This window comes from Calypte anna, chromosome 2 (genome assembly GCF_003957555.1).
Source record: "Calypte anna isolate BGI_N300 chromosome 2, bCalAnn1_v1.p, whole genome shotgun sequence".
Classification (NCBI taxonomy): domain Eukaryota; kingdom Metazoa; phylum Chordata; class Aves; order Apodiformes; family Trochilidae; genus Calypte; species Calypte anna.
Genome location: NC_044245.1, coordinates 58198626 through 58223014, shown reverse-complemented (window position 1 = coordinate 58223014; position 24389 = coordinate 58198626).

Sequence of the window (24389 nt, the reverse complement as noted above, 5' to 3'; positions counted from 1 at the left end):
TGAAAAACAAGTGCTACTGAGTTGCTTCGTAACAACACCAGTGAAGAACAATTTCTTAAATCTCTTGTAGCTAATGTAACAACTCAATTTTATGACATTTTGAAAGACAGCTGGAAAAGTGTTAACTTTATGTGCAGGAGAAAGTCAAAGCCACATTTGAAGCAGTTTAGATAGGCAAAGGCATCTCCCTTGTCCCTGAAACTGTGCTATGTGGATGTGGCAATGGCACCCATGGACATAGACGTGAACCATCCTTGTGACCCCTTCTATCAGCCAGCAGAGCAGCTGGAGTGTAGCACCTGCCACTGTTGGCACTTTGGATTCCCTTGTTGATGCTACTGCTGCTGAATTTCCCTGAAGCCACTGGCATTTCTTAGCCATCACTTTGAGCACTCCAACAGTATTGTTGCTGTTATACCATTTCTAGTGAAATAGAGATTTTTAAAACTTCCCAATGATATATTTGCTTAATTATTTGCAATTACAAACTATTTTATAATTCTGTAATTATTGACATTTGCAGAGATTAATTATTCCTTTCATTGTCCATAAAGAACTGCACTGAATTACATCCAATTGCATAATTAACATATGTTAATAACATTTATTTACAAGACAGTTCAGTCTTTGTACTCATCTTGTCTTCCCGGGATCAGTTTTTTCCAATTTGATCCATTAGATGATACCAACTCTGCAGAAAATTTTGATCTGTCTGAGTAAGAGAGCTGAGGACACATGCTCATGGCATATAGACTGGTAATTAATTGAGAAATAGGAGCTTTTATCTACACTTGCATTTTGTAGACCAAGGGTAAATTCAGGCCAGACTCTCCTGGTCTACATATTTCCAATTAGTTGTTGCTCTCCCTGTAGTTCAGCAACTCCATTATCTCCCTTTATTTTTAACTGAAGCAAAGGAACTCCTGCCAAGATTAGTGAACCTCTTTGGTTATAAAGGCACTTCAAGAATCCACTTCAAGCATCAGAAGCAGGGGCAGCTTATCTGGAAACAGGAGTTATACTACAACTTGTTTCCAAAGAAAAACATTCCAAAGAACACAGGTGTGAATCGTAGAATAGAATCATAGAATATGCTGAGTTTGAAGCAACTCACTGGGATCATTAAGTCCAACTGCTGTTCCTATGTAGGGCACCCCCAGAATCCCACCATATGCCTGAGAGTATCATCCAAATGCTCCTGAACTCAAGCAGGCTTGGTGTTGTGACCACTTTCCTGCTTGACCACCCCCTGGGTGAAAAGACTTTTCCTGATATCTAACCTAAACCTCCCCATTACATGCATTACACAGCATGTAAATTGTATTCCACAGTAAGTAAAAAGCCCTGTCTTTGGTCACAGGAGTGAAGAAATCAGAATCCATCCCATCTCTTCCCCTCATGAGGAAGCCATAGACTGCAATGAGGTCACCCCTCAGCCTCCCTTTCTCCAAACTGAACAATCCAAGTGACCTCAGCCATTCCAGACCCTTCACTATCGTTGCTCTCCTTTGGACACTCTCCAAAAGCTTGATGTCTTTTCTATACTGCAGTGCCCAGCACTGCAAGCAGCACTTAAGGTGAGGCCATACCAGTGCAGAGTACCTGGCTGCCAGGCACACTGCTGGCTTGTATTCAGTGTTCAGATCCCTGTTCAACCAGGTTGGTCTCTGCCTCGTCTGCCTGACTTCTGACATTTTGGGATTGCCTCTTCCTGTGCCCTTAGGAAGTGGTGTTTTAAGAGTGACCAACACTCATGAATCCCAGCACCTGCAAAAGTATTTTCCCAGAGGACTGGACTCAGAAGCTCCCTGAGCAGCCTGAAGTCTGCTCTCCTCATTCCCAGTGTTGAGGTTTGTTGACCAGTTTTCCTCTCATCAACAGAGATTTTGAACTCAATTTCCTTGTGGTCTCTGTGGCTGAGACCACCTCTGATCTCCACTCATGAGATCCTCTCTGTTGAGGAGCAGCAGATCAAGGAGAGCGTTCTTAAAAAAGCAATCACTCTTTCATATTAATAATTACAATGCATGTAAACTATTAAACTTGATTTTTTTTTTCTACTTTTGTACTGAAAAAGGAAGGAGTGAGTGAGGGTCAGGAATTCATTTATTATAAATACGCTGACAGTGTCTTGGCCATTCCTTCATGCATGAGGGTAGAGAGGACTAAGTTTTGTACTTTTAGGCACAGAACTTAGTAGTAGCTAATTAGTCTAAATAGGGGTCAGTAGTAACAGCTTAGAGGAGTTCAGGTTTCATTCTGATTTCACTACCTTGCCTTGATCTTCCTTTGTTTATTTAGAAACAAATTGGCTTTCAACTACTCCTTTAAGATGTGTGTAACTCCCTTGCACCCCCCATATTTCTAGAATTCTTTCTCATTATGCATGGGAAAACAATAATTTCATATATTTTAATGACACACTGTGGTAAAACTACACTTAGTTCTACTTGTAAAATTAAAAAAAAAAAACCAAACCTGCCTTGAATTTTTAATATTGAGCACAAGTCATGTTTACTGTGGCAAAATGGAAAAATCCTTTCTTGATGTTTGATTACTGTTAGGAAACTGCTGCTTTGAAAACGGTATGCAAAATGTACAGAAAAAATGAGAGAATTTTGGGTTTTAAATTACCCACTGGAAATCATCTATCTTAAATGACTGCAAGTATTTACTTAGTAGTGGGACAATGTACAGAATTTTTTTTTTAACCTTTAAAAAAACTAAGAAAAAAATGACAGTTTTATTAAACAACCTTGAAAAAGGAGTGAAAAAATCATGACAAAAGACTGAAAAGTAATTTGCCACCACCCAGCATACTCAGCAACTAGCTGAAGCAATCATTCTCTATTGGGTCTAAAGAAGCCCCTTTAAAGATGCTTTTCATAGGCACTCTTAAAAGGTTAAGTACTGAAGTGCTTAACATCATTTTATCATGATTTGCAAACCCTTTCAGATAATCACATCCTTTTTTAAAAAACGAAAAATTTAGATAAACCTAAGGCAATCCCCACCAGTACCTGAAAAATATATTTTTGTGACCTCAGGATTCTGTGAGAATATATTTCATATTGGTTAAATGAATATGTATGACTGAGGGAGATTGATTTGGGCTTTTCAGTTAATGAAATTCTCAGCATCTTGTCACTCAGTGCATGCTTCCAAAAATGTCATACCAGTAGTTATGATTTAAAATGAAACCAAGAAAAGAACATTAAATCTGTGCAGGAAGCTTCATTTTGGTTGAATAAGTAAACAGGGGAGGAGTTACTTCCCTTTTTGAAGGATTTAGTTAATCAGAATTTAACCTTTATTAGCCTCATGGAAATAGGGACTGCGAGTCCTAAAGTTTCACTAATTTGATCTTAATAAAATTACATTGGCAAGAAACACACCCATAACAAGCAAATGTGTGTCCTGATATGCATATTTAATATAAATTTCTTCATTCCTAAAAGCTGTGTCTCCCTCAGAAGCATGTTAAGGCACAAACAAAGAAAAAAAAAAACAAAAAAGAAATAAATACTTCCAGTGTGAACTGAATGGAGGACGGCAATAAGAATTGCCAAATGGCAAGCCAAAAGAGATACCAACATAATTTAAAGCCTTCAGAACTGATTATGTATCAAAGTATTATACCTTGATTGTGATGCACCCAAGAACTGACTCTTGTTGTCTTATTGAATTAAAAAAGTGGTTTGTTTATTTGTATAGTGGCTTACTTATTGACACATTTTTGTGTGGGTACAAAAAGTAATTTCTGGTTAATACCTGAACCATCTGTGATATTCTAATCCTAAGCTTCTTAGTCTGAACACATAAAAAGGTTTCTATTTTGTCTTGAAGTGGTCTTGAGGATTTTTGATTCTGCTGAAATTTTGTTCAGATGTCTTATGATTATATGTGTTTTCAGCACATTATGAACTTCTACAATGAAAAAAGCAAATGATAAAATGTTGTATTGTAAGTAAAAAAAAACCCGAAAAAACCAAAAAAGTGACAGAACATTAAAATCAGCATACTCTATTATTTTTATCAGGAAAAATCAATGGCAAACCCAAAATAGCTTTTAGCCATGCATAACGCATTACACAGCATGTAAATTGTATTCCACAGTAAGTAAAAAGTTGACATCCATTTTGCGATACTTCTTCCTAAATTAAAAGAATGTTTAAATATTTATTATTCCTTTGCAATTTAATATCATTGCCTTGTGCCCCAAGGTCCACCTTAAAGTACTTCTATTTAACATTCTTGCATTTTTGACAGCTATGAGGAATTATTCATTTCTCTACAAAGAATACAAACACCATATAAAACAAAACTAAAACAACAAAAAAAGCCATGTATTTAAAATAAAAATAATCCTGATGAATATTACGATTCTGCAAAGTTACATTTATTCTGTATAATATTTTGGCTATGCAATTTCTTCCTATGCAGTGTATTTCCTAGATGAACCTGCATCAGTGTTCTAACCTACGTAGGTTTAGGAGACATGATGAAATTAACTTCTTTAGACTTCATTTTTTGCTACAAAAGCCATCATGCAGAAGTAACTTGCGATTCAGAAAAAAATTAAACCATGATTTCATCAACCTGTGAAACAGACATAAGCTTGCATTTTATCTGGGACTAATATTTGTAATAAAACATCCTTTTAAACAAAACTGAAAATCAATAATAAGAAGTTTCAAAATTGACACTAGCCTTTTGAGAAACTGGAAATAGATCTTCCTGTCAGAGACTAAAACTGGTCTCCTCTGTCTAGACTGCACTGGGAGCAAAATTATCAGATTTTCATTTCCTCAATTTCACTCCACAGTGGTAAAACGTGCAAGTATTGATTCAACTGCTGAAACAAAAAGCAGGAGAGCTCTTCACCTCGGCAGGGTCAATGGGTTTGTGGGTGTCTAATTATACCTATACAGGGCATATAAATCTTTCTACCAGTCATTACGTGAACATAAGAGTCCAAAGGCATCATTAGAATCCTTTTAGCCAAACACTCCTTCTTCTGTTTTATGAGGGGTCAAAGAAACTGGAAGTTAATATAATCGTGGCTCATAGATTTTAAAATTTGTGTTTGAATACAGGAATATATGCTTTGAAAGAAAAAGCTATGCATCTCCCCTTGCACGTCCACTTACAGGTCTGAGCTCTGCCCATAAGTACGTGTACAGATTCTTTTTTCTCAGTGTTTCATTGACATATTCTGTAAGGAAAACGATATGATAGCACAAATAGTCAAATTAATTATCATATGCTACAAATAGAGTGTTGGTAAAGTTTTAGTGAGTACAGTTTGTTTCAAAAACAGTCAAAAGCTGTTAAAAGCTGGAAGCACAGTCACAACAGAAGTACTCCTTTCTTTTCATTACTGTAGCAATTTCATTATAATCTTGCAAAATTCTCTCTCATTTTTCCTTATGCTTACTGAAAGGAACTGATTCATGACAAAAAAAAAATATTGCTAGTGCATTAAAGCAATATTGAGGATTAAAAAAAATAATTAAATTGGTGTCTGTTAGTATTAAGGAGGTGGATTGTATTATATTGTATCACACTGAGTGTTGTTCAGATGGTTTTTATGTTGTGTAGCCATGGTGGTAAGAGGATAATATTTCCACTGTAGGAAAGCTGTCATATTTTGCAAGCAGAATACACAGATGCTGGGTGCTCAGCATTTTGAACATTAGATGGAGTTAGAGCCTTTCATTTTATCTGTGAGACTAGTAATAAGATCCCTTATCAAGAGTGAAAGTGATATTTTTGAAGTATTCATTTACTAGGAATTCAATCTTCATGTTACAAGCCGACCCACGTACTTGATAATAGATGGTTAGCCCAAAGTGCAAAAACAAAAAAGGTAAAACTCTTATAAGTTAGGAAACAAACAGCAAACAAACCCCAAAACTTAAAAATGTTACCATTACTAAAAAGGAAAACAGATTCTTGCTCTATCTGTTTTTTTAATAAACTGTTTCTGACATTTCATTAAGGAAAGTCAAATTTCAGTGAGACATGATAAAAAGTGTGGATAGGATGTTATGACAATGTTGCCCACAATAAGAAATTAGCTTATTGCTGCATTTGTTGATCTTTTCTGTCCTTTCTTTGTTACACTTGTGTCCAGAGTGCTTTCTAAGCCCTTATGCAGGTAAATCCAAGGCTTTGTAGTTATCTAACTGTGCTTCTTGAGTAAAAACATATCCATGCCTTCAGACCAACCCTCCTCTGCCCCAAGTTCTAGTCAAAACTGTAGTTTCATTGCAGATGGACAGAATGATATTGTGACTGTTGAGGAATCAGGATTCTCAGAAAATTAAAAGTGGGGACAGTTTGTACATTGATGTCAGAAGAGAAAAAGGGAGCATGGAGGTACGAGGCATCAGCTGGACATCCTGCTAGCAGAAGAGACAGATGCTGCTAGCCCTGTATTTCTTCCTCAGTTGTCAGATGTGCTCATCTCTGCTCCCTATGCTCCAGGTCCCCATCTCCTACCTTGACTCCTCACACCGTCCCTTTCCCTCCCAGTTCAGCATGGGGCCCACCTGTTAAGGAGATTACCTTCACCACACCAAAATTCTCTGAAACCCCTTCTGCAGCTCACCAGTTTGGTTGGAGTGGTCCTGCTGAAACCCCAGAATTATTTTGGGTTGAGCACAGAGCTGCAGTGAGATCCACGGCCAATCTTTGGATTTGTGTCTACCATTCCCACTCTGAACATGGCCTCAGGGCTGTTTCTCTGCCAACACATGCTGTTATGGGGGCCAGAGGAGAGAGGGGCACACAAATGCCTGCAGATGCAAGATGAGAGTTCTGCTTTGATTGATGCCTCTGCGGCTGCCTCTCCATACACTTCACCCACTGACCCATTGAGCATCGAGCTGCTGTAAGTGCTCAGCAGCATGGGAGCTATGAGATCATCCCTCATACCTCAGGCCCCAGCACTGTGCTCCTCTGAAGCAAATGGGACCAAAGACCTGTACGTAAATTATGGCAAATCACTTGGTCGTGTGGGAGATTCCATTTGCTCAGGTGAGAGCGGATCAGTGGCCCGGCATTGTGTACCTGCTGTAAGTAACTGAGCTGGGACAGAATAAAACAGGAGCTGCAATAAACCAGGAGAGTTCTCAGCACCCAGGCAAGTAATACAACAAAAAGGGGAAAATATTTCTTTTTTTATCTTGTTTTGTATGTGGACTTTCATACTCTCATCCACACGATTACTTGTTAAAAGGCAAATGATCCCTTGGAAGTGTAAAATTCTCTACAATTGTGCAAAAGAAATAGGTGTTTTGATATATTCTTTATATATAATATAGAGAATATATATATATATTTGATACATATTTTGACATGTAAATCAATATATTGATTTATGAAGTGGAACAAGATGAAAATGCTCCATACTGTAAGTAAAATAAATGAAATTATCACTAATGTCATCAGCATTGCATGGTAGCGTATACAGCAATCCAAAGTGAAACATGTAAAACTTAGGTTAGGAAAGCAATTTATTTTCAATATTAACCACAAGGATCAGGCAGGATAGAGGGTTCCATACAGATAAAATACATATAGATACCAAACTGCATATTAAATTTATATTCTCTTTCTACATACCCCTTTTTATTACTTCTGTTCTCTTACAGTGGAGCGTAATCTTTCCACCTTAAAATGTTCAATTATGAGTTTCAGATGTGGTGGTATTTAAATAAAACTAATTAATTTTTATTTAAGGAGACAAATTAGTTTTGTATGTATAAGAATTTAACAAATCTAATATGATATTCATGTTAACTGGTTTCAGCTTGACTAAATATCCTTCAAAGAAATGGACTTTTTATTTTCATGTTTTTCAGTATTAACTCAATTCTATTATGAAAATATGCACACCTGATTTTGATTGTATCTAGAGTATTGTTTTCTATAAAATTTAAATTTGTGTTTAAATTGCAGTATAGTAAATATTTACTATAAGCCACTGGTCTTCTCATTCCACTACTAAAAAATTCCATGAGATCAAATAATGCAGAGATTAGATTGCAACCAACATCAACATTTTTGCCTCTGAGGCAGAAATAGTCAAACAATCAGACCTTTCTGAGGCAAAGAGTTCAACTATCAGAGAGAGTTCAAGAAACAAACTTGTCTCTCGAAGGCACATTCTTCCTGAATTCTGGATTTTAGTCACCTTTGTGTTGCTGCCATCACTGTTCTCATGCCTTCTTCTTTATTCTGAAGTAGGTGGAGGTCCTATGGACTAAGAATTTTAAATTACAGTAACTTCTATTAGAAAACTGCTTAGAGTGGTCTTGTTATATTTATTATTGTTATTATTACTGTTATTGCTATTGTTATTATTGTTAATAATAATAATAATAATCTTACCACTGTTTTATATTGATATGGCTTTAAAAATACTGGAGGGTGAACTGTTATTGAAACAAAGCCTGTCTTCTAAAGGACTCACAGAACTTGTCAAAATTGCTTAAAATTCCCCAGATATACACACAGCTTTCTATTAAAAATATTTTTTCCCAATCTTGAAATATTATAATAAGGATTCCTGAATAATCTCCCTTTTTAAGATAAAAATGTACATTGTGGAGCTTGCTTTATTAATTTCCTTTTACCATTTTTTGGGTGTGTGTGGAAAACAGTGAAGTCAGTGAAAAATTACTGAAAACAGGGCAAGATAAAATTCTTATTATGGAAAGATGTTTAGTTTCTTCCTCCGTAGATATTTTCTCTATTTTTCCTCTAGCTTTCCTGTTTGCTAGTAAATCCTTTATGCGCAGTGGAATATCAAACATACTCTGATATAGTATCAGGACACATCATGGCCTTGATTATACACATTTAGGAATGCATTCCTTCTGCTTACACCACTCAGCTCATTTCTCCCACACTCAGCTCCCATAGTTCCTCAAGATGTTTCTGGACCATTTGCTCTTGGATGTAGGCTATCCTGCCATTCATAAATACATTAATAAATAAATCTTTATAAATATATAATATTATAATAAATAAATTAATACAAAAATAAATAAATTAGTGGATCCCTCATACATACATAAAGCCTCTAAATTTCAGTATATACTGGTTTTCACTCATCATAGATCTTCGCTTAATAGACTTTAAGACATATTTGAAACTAAAACCAAAATATGTCCAGTAGCAAAAAGACTTGAAAAAGAACAATGTAAAGAAAAAGTGAATGAAGTTTTAAGGATCAATTAGATCAAACACTGCCTCCTAAATAAATTTAAATAAGCTGTTCATGGTTACCTCACAGGGAATATATAATTTAAATTTTATATTATCAATAGTTTTAGAATAATATTTATAGAGTACTTGCAAGGTTAATATCTCCATAAATTTAAAGTTTGTGATGAAGCTAGAAAACACACTTAACAGGGGCAAAGCTTTAAACAATTTTTTTGCAACATTAGCTGCATTTAAAAGTATAATCATGTTGCTTGCTCTTTTTCAGCAACATTTCAGAATAATTGGATAGTGCATGCATTTACAGTGGAGAAAACAGCATACACTTTTAACACTACTTATGGTGCTTATCATTACTTTAGATGCAAATGCTGAAAAAATATTGACAAAACTCATCTTCCAAATATATCCTCTTTAAATAGGAAGCGTTTGAGATTGTAGGACTCATAATCACATGCTTAGTTTTTTAAAAATTATACTAACAAAGTGATCCAGATTTAACCAATGTTCTTAAAGATTATATCCAATATTTATTAATGGATTACTAATGGTTGTTTCATCTAAGCCACTGTCTACTGAATTTACTTGATAAAAATCCTAGTGAATTTAGTAAAAACTGACTGAACAGCTTTGTCTGAAACTGTCTGCATTTTTCTCTGTTTGGTTTCGGGATTTGGGTTTTGTCCACTTTGGTGTTTGTTTTTTCTTTTGTTTTTGTTTTAACTAGTATCTGAGCATTCAGATTCCCATTAAAGTCCTATCAAACCCACTGCTAGAATATAAGAGCTGATACCCAATTCTCATCACCCACCTCAGGAGAGTTTCACTGCTAAGCCTGAGAACAGTGGTGTGTTCTGCATCCACCCTTTAGAAAATCTTAATCAAAAGATTACTCTTTAAAGGCAGCCAATGTTGCAGGAAATCTCATTGGAGGATTGTTCCCCTTAAGTACATTATCTAGCTGGAGTACAAAGTTTAAAGGTTAAGATGTTAACCTTGGCTTTACACTACAGATACTGTTCTACAAATACTGATCATGCAATACTCAGTTTTCTTAAAAAGGAATGAAGTAAACAACTTTTGGACTTAAAACAGTAGCACAGGTAAAACACTTGGAAAGGAATTTTTTCTAAAGAACAAGAAAGGTTTAAGTTCAGTCCTTCTGCATAATCCTAACATAGGATTAGGATCCTATACTGGTTTGGGAATTACTTTATGTACTTGCATCTCTCTCTACACAGGTGCTAAGTATGTGCCTACTTATTTGTAGCAAGCATTGGTCTGAATCATGGCCTAAGTGCATAACCATCAGTCTACTTCTGGCCAGTCATTACATGCAGATTGTAAAGACTTAACACATGTATCTAGTACATAATGAGCACAATCATCATTTAAACTTCTAAAGAAGGGCTTTCTGTGTATAACGTATTCACGAATCACTGCTGGGTTTGGTGTTTTGTGTCTGGGGCTTTCAGTCTGTTTCAAGTGAAAATATATAATTCCAGGCCACTCTTCCAATACATCACAGTCATTTTCTGCACTTTAGTTGTTTTTCTCTCAATTTTTTCCCACAAAATAAAACATCATTACAGCAGGTTTAAAGTGCACTTTAGTGCCTGCAATCTTCCCATGCTATTCTTTAATATTTCATCATTAAATAGCAAAATAACCTGATATGATCCTAATTTAGTGCCAATTACACTGCATTGATCAAAGTGACCTTTTCATACTGGAGCACAAAAATCAATCCCGCTGTACAACAAATGTCAGGGGGATGAGAGCAACATATAATCTGTGACAATCAAAACATTACTTACAAATGAAATCACCAATGACCTGCATGCCAAGGCAATTTCTGCATAATGTGCACTGGTTTTGTTTGCAGCTTTTCTTGGGATTTTTTTGTTTTGTTCCCTACTGTCTGCTGCCAGACATAGTTGTGGTTTTTCATAGTTTCACTGAAAATGCTGTAAATAGTCAAAACTCTATAACTGGTACCAAAATAACAACACAAAATTACTACAATCTGTAATGCATCTTTAATGGTCAGTGAAGGGTAGGGTTTGGGGTTTTTTTGTGAACCCAACAGCTTGTGAACAGTGCCTGAGTCTGGTGATACTCGAAAACAGAGCCAAATTGACTGGGTCATCTGTAGACAGGGGAAACATGAGTGACTTCTCAGAGATCCTCACTGCTCTGCCCCTGAATTTGTCTTAGATATTAGCTCTGTGAAGTTAATGATAAAACTACAGTGACATTCAAGGTGTGCGGACTTCATCCATTGTATTTGTGTCAGGCATAGGGTCTATTCTGGGAGGGAATTTGATACACTTGAAATAAATGTATCAGGGTAATTTTTTATCAGCTGTACTTTAGATACATAATAAAGCTATCTAAGCTTCATCTTGCTGTTCATTCTGTTCATAATTAAACAGAGATGATCCCTCCACTGAAAAAATCCTTGTGCATACCCAATAAGATTTGAACTGATTCATGAGCCCGCAATTCAAAAAGCTGTAGATAAACAACGTTGTTCAAAGCCATAGGTATCTGCCATTGCACTGTTGTGAGCACGTCACAATACAATAGTATCTGAAACTGTCTTTAAACTGTTGTAGCCTTCTTCAAGCATGTAAACCTATGGAGTCTTGGAGTCTTTAAGCAAGTATACTTCCAGCATGTAAACCACTGAGGTCTTCTTCAAGCATTTAGTCCTACAGAAATATCTGGGACTCCACAAGACTGAAGTCCATCTCTTCCAAAACCTGGATCAAACTTACAGGATTTAGAAGGTGAGATCTGCCAGTGGAAGCTTGTGAGGTCTTGGCCAAGAAATTCAACCTCTTTCAACCTAGGTTACTTTCCTATAGTGGTGGGTATTTATACTTTACTCTTGACTTCTTTTGGTCATTTTAGATGTCATCTGGATGCTCCTGTATAATAATTTAATGAGCAGGGATGGTTATTTAAGTAGTTGTGCCACGGCCTTATCGAAGATAAAGAGTAGGATCTTGAAACACATTCAGTTCAAATTCTTTTAAAATGCATCACTCTATTTTGCCAACATGCTTGGTAAAGTATTACCCCCTTTGAATTGAAGTAATTCCCTGGAGTTGGTGCTGGGTTTTTTTGTTTATTTTATTTTGCTGTGTAGTCTATTCCTTAGAGAGTAAGCATTCACATTTAAATAATTTATCCATAAGAAAAATCTCCAAGGCCTGCATATTATCCCTGTTCATGCACACTAATCTGGTAATCAACCAAGAAAGAGAGAGCATGGGAAAACCTAATTCTTAGTATCGGTCTCAAAAGTGCTTGTTCTTCCAGATGCTTTAAGTTCAGATCCAACATAGACAAAAATAATTACAGAGAGAGATTTTCAGAGTTTTATTATCCCTATTACTGTTCTGGGGGTTACAAAACATCTCCTTTTATGGCATTTCACTGATAATGAGACTGTACAATCTTAGGAATATCTAAAAAAGGGAAGGTTTTCTACCTCATAGGTGAATGAAACCCTTGGTGCAGAACTTGAGAGAGCCTCTGCATCAATGTTGAAGAATCCTTTTGGGCCCTAAAGAAAAAGGCTATATTTGGGGGCTTTTGTATACATTCGTACTTTTTTCCTTGCTAATTTCTAATCATAAGTGTTAGAGATATAGTACTTGTTTCACTTGCCAAACTAAACTGTAGTTCTTTCTTTTGGATATATAACAAAAGATCTGTCTTACAAGAAAGTTCATTAGCAAATAAATTTATGACTGACACTTCCACAATTCTGTATGTAGTCCTGGTAAGAAGTAAATAATATTCAAGACCTGCTAACAAACCAAATCTAGTTAATTTCACACTGATGCAGGATTAATTTCAGACTAATGTAAAAAAGTTGTAAGGGCAGACTGTTTAGGTAACTCCCTTCTTTTTAACATGTTCTCCAATGCAATTTGTAGCTTAACAGCCTCACTATAAATGATGTGATTAAGTTTTATACATTTCTGTATAGTTTATGTATTTACCCAAAAGCAGCTGTTGTTTTGTATACTGTTTGAGATGTTTAGAACTGAATCAATTCTTTGAAGCAGTCACAATTTCCAAAGAAAATTTTTTTCAGTGTTATGATGTAATGCAACCATGAACAAGCAAAGTAAGGATGAATAAATAAACCTGAACCAAACTCTTATATTCCATCATCATATGAAAATTGTAAAATAAATTGACAATTAAAGAATCAGTTAAGGAGATTCATTAATTCACCACTTCTGGCACATACAATCAATTCAATATTTTGTTCTACTACATTTAAAATATTTCTTCAAAACAGATGCCCTGACTCAACTTCTAGCTTGTCTAGCTCATTCCTAATAAGCAAGGTCATTAATTTCTTTCAGCAATTATCTTGAATCATAAGTGCAAATGGGATACACTTTGTCTGCTGTAACCAAAACCAATTAGTATTTTGACTGATTCTGACATTTTAATAATGGATACTTTATTAAAATAAAGAATTATAAATAGGAATATATTTCGGAACTGAACATAGTAGGGCTCAGTGTAAAAACACTGTTTGTGGAATAAAACATTATGTATAGAGACATTTATACACATTTATATGTCTTATGGACTAAAATACAGGCAGTAGGTGTCTCAGGTACAAAGAGACTTTCATTCAATGGCAAAATATAAGCTCTTCTTTAACTTGTTGCTAACCAGACCTGGCCAATTTGTGAAATGTGACTGATGTCCTGCAAAACAAATAAAACTGTGTATTTAGATGAAAATTCAGGCATAGCTCTAAAATCAGGGATGAAAAGAAAGAATGCATCAAATAATAACTCTTTAAATAACAAGAAACCAATAAATTAATTTTAAATTACTTTTTTTATTAAATAAGCATATATGGCCCTTACACTTTAATACATTAGGCAGCTCACCTAAACATTCAACAGTTTTAAATTTAAAGTAATTAAGCTGCAGATTACCAGTGCTGCATTCCGCTGTCTTGAGCAATACATTACCACTGCTGCTCCATATTGCTATCTTTTAGCTTTTTTTTTTTTTTTTTAATCATAAGAGGTACTTATAATTATTAAGTTTCTATTGATTCTGAATACCATTATTTCTAGGACCATCTGATTTTTTTCTTATCTGTAGTTTTGTAAATCTCTGTCCAGATCTATGTCTAAATATATGTCCAAACTGCACTGATAAATTTAATGCTCTGACACTCCAGAAAACTAATTGTTTGTCTTCTCTGGTTATAAATCATATGTTATTAGGGAAAATCAAATTTTCTGTGATCCCAGAATGGAAAATTATTAACTTAATTCTTTACAAATTGCACAGGAGATAATATCCGATAATCCATTAAGAACATCTTAATCAATGTCTATCACTGTAATGTAAAATACACTGATAATGGTATGCATATTGCTGATTAAAGAGTACTGCTAAAGCAGCCCATAAAAATTTCAATGAACTTGAAAATAGATTGCTAATGTATAAAGCAACTAAGTTTATTAAAGAGAAACAGCTGAAGTATTTTGCATGTATAAGCAATTTGAATCAAAATAGATTTGCACTCATAAGTTTTACAGTACAATAAAGTAATATCTCAATGTAATCAGAGAAACTAAGCTGAAATACGTATATAGAGGTTTACAGTTCACTTGGTCAAATCTAAATGCTGTGTACTTCAGTGGAAGGATTCTTACAAACTCCACTGGCCTTTATGGAAGACCTTTGCAGTCTTGTATTAAATCTTCGAGCCCACCTCCCCGTGCCTCAAATAGAATTTTAAAAATAAGAGATACTTCCATAGGAAATTAATTAGAGCTGTCACACTCATCCTTTTGCTTTGCGCATGTCTTGGAATGAGGTAACTGCATGTATATTTATGTACTGGAAAATCCTAACTGACCTGGAGCAGATTAAGTGATTATAGTGTGCAATTCAACAAATTCTAGAAACATGTTTCAAGTCACTCTCATGCTTATGCACTGTGAAAAATTGCTGTATGACAAGCAGGCAGAATAAAACTGCTCTTATCAAGAGGGTGAGTAGTTCTGTGTGTCTTCTGCTGAACTGACCTTTCAATGTATCTCCTATCCCAGTATATCTTCTAAAAAGCCCCTTCCGTCCATAATGAACCACAGATAATTCAGGAATGCCTTGAATCCTTTCTGTGTCATAGAAAGGAAGAACCATTTTAGAGCTTAAAAAAATGTTTTTAAAGATTTAAAATTATTCCTTTTTGTGAAGTATCACACCTGAGCACAAATAACCACACTTCCTTGTTAAATGTAAAAAAAAGAAAAAAATTTATTATATGAAATATTTTCCTCCTTTCAAAACAAAGGGGTGATACTTTAAAAAAAAAAATCACCTTTCCAGTCATATAGAGTCTTCTTCCACTCTGAACAGAGTAAGCTACCCTAAGAGTTCCATTTGTTTAAGAAAATAGGTCTAAATTGATAAAACTAATAATTCTATTCTGACTATACTTTTCAAAGACAACTGCAGGTTGTATGACCTTGTGTAGCTGTTGGTGGGCCCGAGATGGTACAAAATAGACATCTTGCCAGTTGTCACAACTATTTGTTCATTTTTTAATTAAACATAATATATAAAACAGTATAATTTACATATAACTGGGAAACATCTTTGGTCAGAAGAAAACATGATCTGATGGCATAAGTAGAAACTTGGGTGTCAACATGTCCTGGGCTGCAGTCTGGCTGTACTGGAGAGTCATGGCTGCCCTTTCAAAGGTTACTTAATTTTCTAGTTTAAGAACCTCATGCACTTACAGAGGATAGTTTCAGTCAACCACTGACTTCATGAGTGTGTTGTGAGGGCGGGTTAATGTCTGTGTAGTGCAGATCATAAAAAAAAATTTAAAATATGTACTGTTGTGCAGTAGCGTCATGCTGTGATAATAGCAGAGATGTGGCTGGCATTAAAATAAAGTGGAAGAAGGCCTGTAGCTGCAAGCTTGTCTTTTAAAAAACCCTCCAAACAATACAGAAACCTGTGTTTCACAGTTGTAATGAGGTTTGCCAGGTAGTCCCGTTTTTGTGTAGAGCTGTATTGTAAACATAATGATCAAACTCCATGACATAACAGGAGGAGGTTTAACCAAGGAGAGAAACCAAGGAGAGACCAGGAGCCACTCTAACATCAAGCTATGCTTGGTGGAAAGAGGCATGGGGCTGAAACTCCACACTAGCTGACTGAAAAATATAAGGTTCATCACTGAATCTCTAGCAGTGATAAAGGCTAACAGTAAAGACAGAAACAATTATTTTAATTGAATGTTGGTGGGCATGGGAGAATGAATATACAGCTTTATTCAGTTCTTCCTGAAAACACCTTCATGACTCAGTATTATTTGAAAAAAATTGTCATCATTAACTGAGCAGGTGAAGGAAAATTGCAGTGACACTAACTTTTTTATGAGTTAGAGTAAATAGTATGAAAGAAAACTGGTGGTGCAATGTGGATCATCAGCCACTGTACTCTGATCTCCCCTCTGTATGTACCGAGTTCTGGTTTTTTTATGGACATATTGAATGTATGCATAAAACCAGCATATCTGTTCCTCAGTATATATCTGTTACTCAGCAGCAACTTTTGCATAAGCAGAAATCAGATGCTAAGGAATCATTATGTAGTATAACAGAACAAACTTTTTTTTTTTTAAATACTCAGTATACTTTCAAAACTTTATCTTATTGTGAAATCTCAGACTGCTCTTTTAAAGTGTCTCTTTTTTTCCTGAGAAAGACCCAAAAGGAGGAAGCTCTAAAGCAAAGGAACAATCTACTATTATTCATGATCTGGTATACCTATCATCAGCAGTGCACTCTACTGAACAGCCCAGCATCCATGCTGTAGTCTAAATTAATCTCTTGCTTTTCTGATTGAGAGCTCTTTTTTTCAAACAAAGGAAAAAGCATTAAGGTAAAATATGCCCATATGTACTTCTATTGCATTTAAAAATTAACCAGGACCTTTTTCCCACACAGGGAAATACAGAAGCTGTTAAGTTCAAGAGAAGGAGTGCTTGTGTACTGTCAGGGAAGTGGCATTTGTGTTCTGGGGATAGTATTTTTCTCATCATTGGACTAAAGCTTGATCAGCCATGAAACTTCTAGATTTTTTTTTTTTTTTTTTTTTGACATGGCATATACATCATGTTTTTCACATGCGTAATGTTTTACTCTCTGGGCACTCTCTTTCTAGGGAAGTTTTCTGCAGCTAGAGAGAATTTGTCACATCTGGTACATTTACAGAGCAGACTTCTTATGCACAAGCATTTTATGAGTTAGAAAGCTCAGCAATATCCAGAGAGAATGCAGAATTTCCACAGAAACAGAATCTTCTCCATAAACCATGCCTTGTCCACTCTGAAAATTAAACACTAACTAAAGCACAGTGTAAAGTGAAGAAATTATTGTACCTTTACACCCTGCAGCTTTATCCTGTACTGTTATCCTGAATGCCGTAGCATGAATCAAACTCATTACTAACTCAAGAGCGTATGTCCATATTACACACAGGCAAGACTCCATTCACTACAAGTTGCCAGAGTTCTAATTACCAAAAGTTGCAAGTTAACAAACCAACACAACAATCTCCTTTGATTAGGTCACCAGGCAAGCAGGATCTGGACCTGGGAACAGACACTAATGTTGAAGAAACAAGACTAAAAAGCATGAAGAATATGATTTTGCTAGTGACGTAACTACTGCACTAAACCCTTATTTTGTCTACTACACTCTGTTCCTCTGCTCTACTACAAATAGCTAAATACCCAAGTTGGAGACTGTAAGAATGCTGGAACACATGAAAATTAGCATTCATGAAAAGACAAGTAATAAACAATGGACTGAAACAAAAGCCTGAACTGAATTAGAGAGAAAACATGACAATATTTAAGTTATTGAGTTAAGTTTTTAAGTTAAGTTATGACAATCACATGCTTGAATGCCAGGTTTTGCCTAGTACTGCCTTAAGAACACTTTTCACACCTCATCTCTGATCTCAGGATGTCCCCTTTCTAGCTCATACCTTATGATCAGCTGATTTCTTCCAAGTAGTCCCTGAAGAAACATAGATAAAACAAAAAAACCCAAACAAAACAAATAAACAACAAAAAACCCAAAAAAACCTCAAAGAACAAACAAATAAATTAAAAATTCTGTTATGGATGGTGCAAATGCAGCACTATTGGGCATCTTCTGGCAACAATTTTCCTCATTGCCTGACCTACCTCCTAGCACCCAGATCCTCCCACAGGTGATAGACAAGGAGCTGGGGAGAGAGCAGCCATGTGCAGCTCAGCCTGTAGCCTGCATCCCCCTGTGCTGACTCATTTCACAGCATAGCCATCCAGGCATCCAAGCAAGCTGGAGACTATTTTTTCTGTCTTCTGAATCTACAAATAACTTCATTATTATCTCAATACTTTGATATTACAAAATATTTGAAAGCTGTGATTCATCCTCCTACTGCCTTCTAGGGCACAATTAAGGGGAAAATTAACGAATTGCAGAAGTAAAATATAAAAATACAAAAAATAACAGAAGAGGTCAAGTTCCTTTTTTCTTGTGTGACTCTTCAGGTTTACATCCTATTTCTCCTATTTTCCTCTGTGATCATGAGTGATAGACATTCAGTCCGTAAAAATTTTAAGTTATAATTCTTTCCTATTTACTGATTTCTGAAATAAATTTTTTGAGAAAACAGACAAACATCATTAAATTCGTGCTTTAAAAAATTAGAACTACTGATTATTATTACAGTATAAGTTTTATATGAAAATTTTCATTTATATTGATGGGAAAATATTTTTTTCCCCTGATATTTCATACATCCCTTCTTAGATTTGGCCAGGAATTTTCTGATTAAGTTGATCAATCATACACAGATCTTTCTTTTTCATTTTGACACCTCTTCATTCAAAAAAGATTTTTTGCTTCCAAATGGGAATTCTGCTGAAAGACACCTTCATTAACATAGAGCAAGGAAAAGATCATCAGAAAGAACCCTTGGATTTCATCAGAAAGACCTGGCTTCAAGTCAGGCTTTGCAGAAGTTAGACAAGAAACATGAATCTATATTTTATGCAAGTATCTGGTAACTCATATCCAAATAATAAGCAAGTTTCTCTCTTCCTATAGAAACATTTGTGAAACACACACACATACACAAAAAAAATCAGAAATATTTATAATTTCCTTATAAAATCAACACATGAAACTTATGGAACAATGACATTTTCGAGTTTCTGAATAGATATGTTGAAGTTAATCAATCAATTAATAACTTTCTCAAATTAGCATGAAAATTGGTGGTGCAGTTTACATTCCTTCTGGGTCATTCCTAGAAGTAAAAGTAGAATTATTAACTACTGTGATGACAAAGATGGAAAAAATAAATGCAGTTTTACACAACAGCATGTAATAAAGTCATGATTTTGCATTAATCTTTACCTTTTGGAGTACACAAGTCATGAGGAAAAACTACAATATTTGGCTGTGGCCTCAGAGCCCAAGGAGTTCAATAGAAATGTTGCTTCTAAGTATCTGGGGGTCTTAGTATTCAATACATCTACTTTTCTTTAAATCTAAGAATTTAATGGAATTAAAAATAAATTAATACAAATTCTATTTCTTCTAAATCATGTAAGTCTAGTCTTAGCTAGGTTAGTGAGAAAAAGGAATTGAAAGCAAAAAGAAATGTTATTCAAGCCTGACAGGTCAGTCAGCATCAGTCTAGCTAAAGGTGAGTCAGTGGAACTGGCCAGTTCATGCCAGATGATGATGTGAATTCACTAATCTGTTAAAGTTATAGCTTTTCAGTTTAAAAATCAGCTATTGTATGTGGACCAAACCCAGGACATTGCTTAACAGAAATATATGATAGTTCAGAACACAAAGAAGACTTTATGCAAAAATCTGTTTTCAGCCTACATTTTGAAATTAAGTGCTGGTAGTCACCAGGCTGCATAGATTTCCTTTGGAAAAAATGCACATGATCCAGCACAGTAGTAAGTAAGCCCTGGTGTCATAATCTTAGAAAAGTGGAAAGGGAAGATATATTAAGAACGAAGGACAATGGAGGTAAAAAACCAAAACAAACCAAAACAAACCAGCTCAAATTGCTTCTCCCTCAACTTTACAACCTGTAACGAGAGGCATGCATCCAGCACCAGCCCACCCCCTCCTGGAGGGGTAGATGATGGGGAGGTGTTGAAAAGTGATGGGTCCCACCCCAACTTGTGTTCTCCCACCAGTGCACCTGCCTGCTGCCCCAGCCAGGTCCAGCTGATATCCCTGCTGCTGGCAGGGTAGCTGGGATCAGGGGAATTAGTTCTGCTTGCCTTGGGAGGCCAGCCCAGCCACCACAATTTCTATTGAAACTCCCCTCCACCGCTCAAGCTCAACTGGAACCATTTAGTACCCACATTGTTCTGTGGTTTTTATTTGTTTCCTTCCACTGAAGCACATGTTAAAAAGGCGACCCCCCAGCAATCTTTTTTTTTTCCCCCTTTCACATGACTAAGCGATTATCTTCTTCCTAATCAAAGAGACAGATGAAAAGAGTTTATTAATAAAAGTTCCCCTTCAGGAAGATTGGAAATGAATGATTAGTAAAATACACCCAACTTTACTTATAGACCCCCCTCATAGAGAGGCATCTGTGAAGGGCAGGGATGCCAAAATAGTGGTGGGGACTCAGGCATCTGGAAGCTGTTTGCGATATGGATTAGAAGTCAGGCTGCACACAGATACTGCCTCCAGTCACAAAAGCCTGTTCTGTGGAGGGGGGAAAAATATGCTGCTTGTTTACAGTGCTACTTTCCCCCTTTGCTTGTTATCTGTTTTATTTCTTCTCTCACTCCCTTCTCCCCACACCATTCATGTGCAATTATGTCTGCACAGAAATGCCAGCTGGTGGGGCTTGTTAACCATACCCACCCACCCCCAGGAAAAGGAGAGAAGGAGCTGGGAGCTGGGCAAACAACACCTCATTGTGCTCGGGACCCAGACATTATCTGCTCCCTGTTGCCAGGGCCCACTGATCAAAATGGGAAAAACAACCACAGCATCAGGGAGAGCAGACCAAAGATATGCATGTCTTCAGCTTGTACTGTGTCCACCGATGTATTTAAAAAAGAAGCAAATCACAGACACAAAAAGTCCAAGGAGATTTAAGAAATAAAAGATTTGAAACTTTAAGTAAGTTTAAAAAGAGTGGTATTTTCCACACAGATCTGGTTTTACCAGCATAAGTCTAAGATATCACATTATTTACAAGTGTTTAAACTGGACCATTATAAAAAATCATGTGAAACCTTAGAACCATCCCAGTGAATAATGTTATTGTACCTGTCTGATAAAATAAATATTTGACATACTGCTTCTAAATCTTTTAATAAGATTTTTTGAAACTTTCTAGCTGTTGAGCCAAATTTATAGACTCAGAATCAAACAAGTAAGAAATACAAGATAAGACTATTTAAATTCTACATGTGTACACTAGGATTTACATTAACGCAGTACCCCACCTGATTATGAGTGGATACTGGATCAGTACTTTAGGTCTTCAATACATCCAGTGCTCCTGGACTCAGAAGAAATGAAACCAAACCACTAAACTACTGCAAAAGATATTTAGGGGATTTTTTTTTTTAATTAATATTTTAAACTTGGCTGCTTTCAAATCCAGATTCAGATCCAAATCCAGCTGCTATGTTCCAAAAAGGAGAACATGTCTATCCTCTGTCCTCTCACATCCCCATTTGGAAAACACTGAATTGTGAAACAAGGGCTTTTCTTTAACTCATTTTTAGCAGCAATGTCATCAGGCATTAAACTGCATCTCAAATTCAACTTTCTCAAGAAACTTCTCTAAATAAATGAATTTATAAGGTGAAGAAAAATAGATTTTGGTGCAAGTATCTTTCTGAATCTGTCAACGTTTTTTATTAAAGACAGAAGTAAGAAGGAAAATTAACTGGAGGGCAACATTGTAAAATCATTCAAACATCTCCATGTAATTTCAATTACAGTGGCAACATGGTAGTATTGTACTATTGCTACAGTAGTAAATAAAGCAGATTATTGCAGTAAATCCAAAATTATTAGATTTTAAACTCATTATATTGGATATTCATTTTAGACTTACAAGATTGTATTAGATATGTATTTAAAGCCTCTTAAATGCTTATGCACTAGATTTAAAGGGAATCTCTTCTTTAAGATAAAGGACTGCAGGAAAAGACACACCTTGTAAACAACATTAGTAATGTAATTTCTGTTTGTCATTTTACAGAAAAAAACACTAAAAAATTATAAACATTTTTTTCCACAGACTATGATGATGAAGAATCATAGAATCATAGAACTGGCTGGGTTGGAAGGGACCTCAGAGATCATCAAGTCCAACCCTTGATCCACTACCGCTGCAGTTACCAGACATCGCACTGAGTGCCACATCCAGTCTCTTTTTAAATATCTCCAGGGACAGAAAATTCTGAGAGTGGGTTTAAAATGATCCCAAGACACACCAGTAGAGTGGATTTCACTGGTCACTCCTCATTAGTGCCAGCAAAGTTTTAAAATAACAGACCACTGTCACACATTTCACGCCTGTTAATATTTAGAGAAGTCTTTAAAAAATAGTAGCAGTTTTCCCAATCTTCCACGGCAATATGTATCCACTTATGCAAGCATGTTTGAAACTAGAAATCACAACACATTTAAGTGCAACTAAAAAGATTAAACACTTTTCTCTGTATATAAGCCACAATTATAGATGCAATACATTATGTTGCATTCTACCAGACGAAGACATCATGTATGTCACCTCTTAACAGAAAATAGCTACTGCCTTCCCTTCAGTAGTACAAACTCCCTTTCCCTGGTGAAAGAGATGCAAAGTCAAACCTGTCCTTAAACTGGAACCAAGATGAAATAGTGCCCAAGTGGGGCCATATCTTCAAACTGCTACAAGTATGGAAAGTCTCATAGTTAAGAAAAAAAAAAATTGTCTTTGTAAGTCATTGTTCAAGTTCCTGTGAAGAAGTCCTAGAGGAAGTAAGAAAAGGATGGATTTTGCTGTGGCACTCTTTGGTGGTGTTAACATTACAGTATGTCTGTTCTAGACAGAGTGCAGGTCATGTAATGATAGGTTTGCAAAGCACAAATTGATGACTATATTCACAACTGTTCAAGTGTCTCTGACAATCTCACCTTCATTAGGTATTCTCTGCATTTGACATATACACCAAGGGGATTCCCATGAACACCATTTTTAAAAGAATGATTTATAACCAAGAATCATAGAATCATAGTCTGGTAGAATAGTTTTGGTTGGAAAGGACGAACCCCCCTGCAGTAGACAAGGATATCTTCAACTAGATTGGGTTGCTCAGAGCCCCATCCAACCTGACCTTTTATGTTTCCAGGGATGAAACATCTAAACCACTAAAAAGTGCTAAAAAGATTTGTTCCCATCATTATTATAGGTCCCTTTTAAGTTCTTTAAGACCGCTATGAAGCTTCCTCAGAGCCTTCTCTATTCCAGACTAAAGCACCATAACTTCATCAGCCTCTTTTCATAGGAGAGCTCCTTCAGCCCTCTGATCACTTTTGTGGCCCTCCTCTGGACCTGCTCCCATAGCTCCACATCTTTCCTGTGCTGATGACTCTGGCCATACACCTGGCTATACTGCTGGTGCAGCCCAGGATACAGAGGCTTTCAGGGCTGTGAGCATACATTGGTAGTTAATGTTCAGATCTTCATCCATGGGAACCTCTAAGGCTTTCTCCACAGAGTTGCTTTCAATCCCTTCATCCCCGACCTGTACTGATATTGAGGGCTGCCCCATCTCAGTGCAAGTGACCTTGCACATGGCCTTGTTAAACTTCAACAAGGTTCACATGGGCTCACTTCTTAAGTTTGTCCAGCTCCTCCTGGATAACATCACATCCCTTAGGCATGTCAGCTACACCACTCAGCTTAATGTCATCTGTAAATTTGCTGAGAGTGCTCTCAATACTTAAGATGAAGATACTAAACAGGACTGGTCTAGTGAAGACCCCTAAGGAACACCACTTGTCACAGTCTTCATCTAAAAAGCAAGCCCT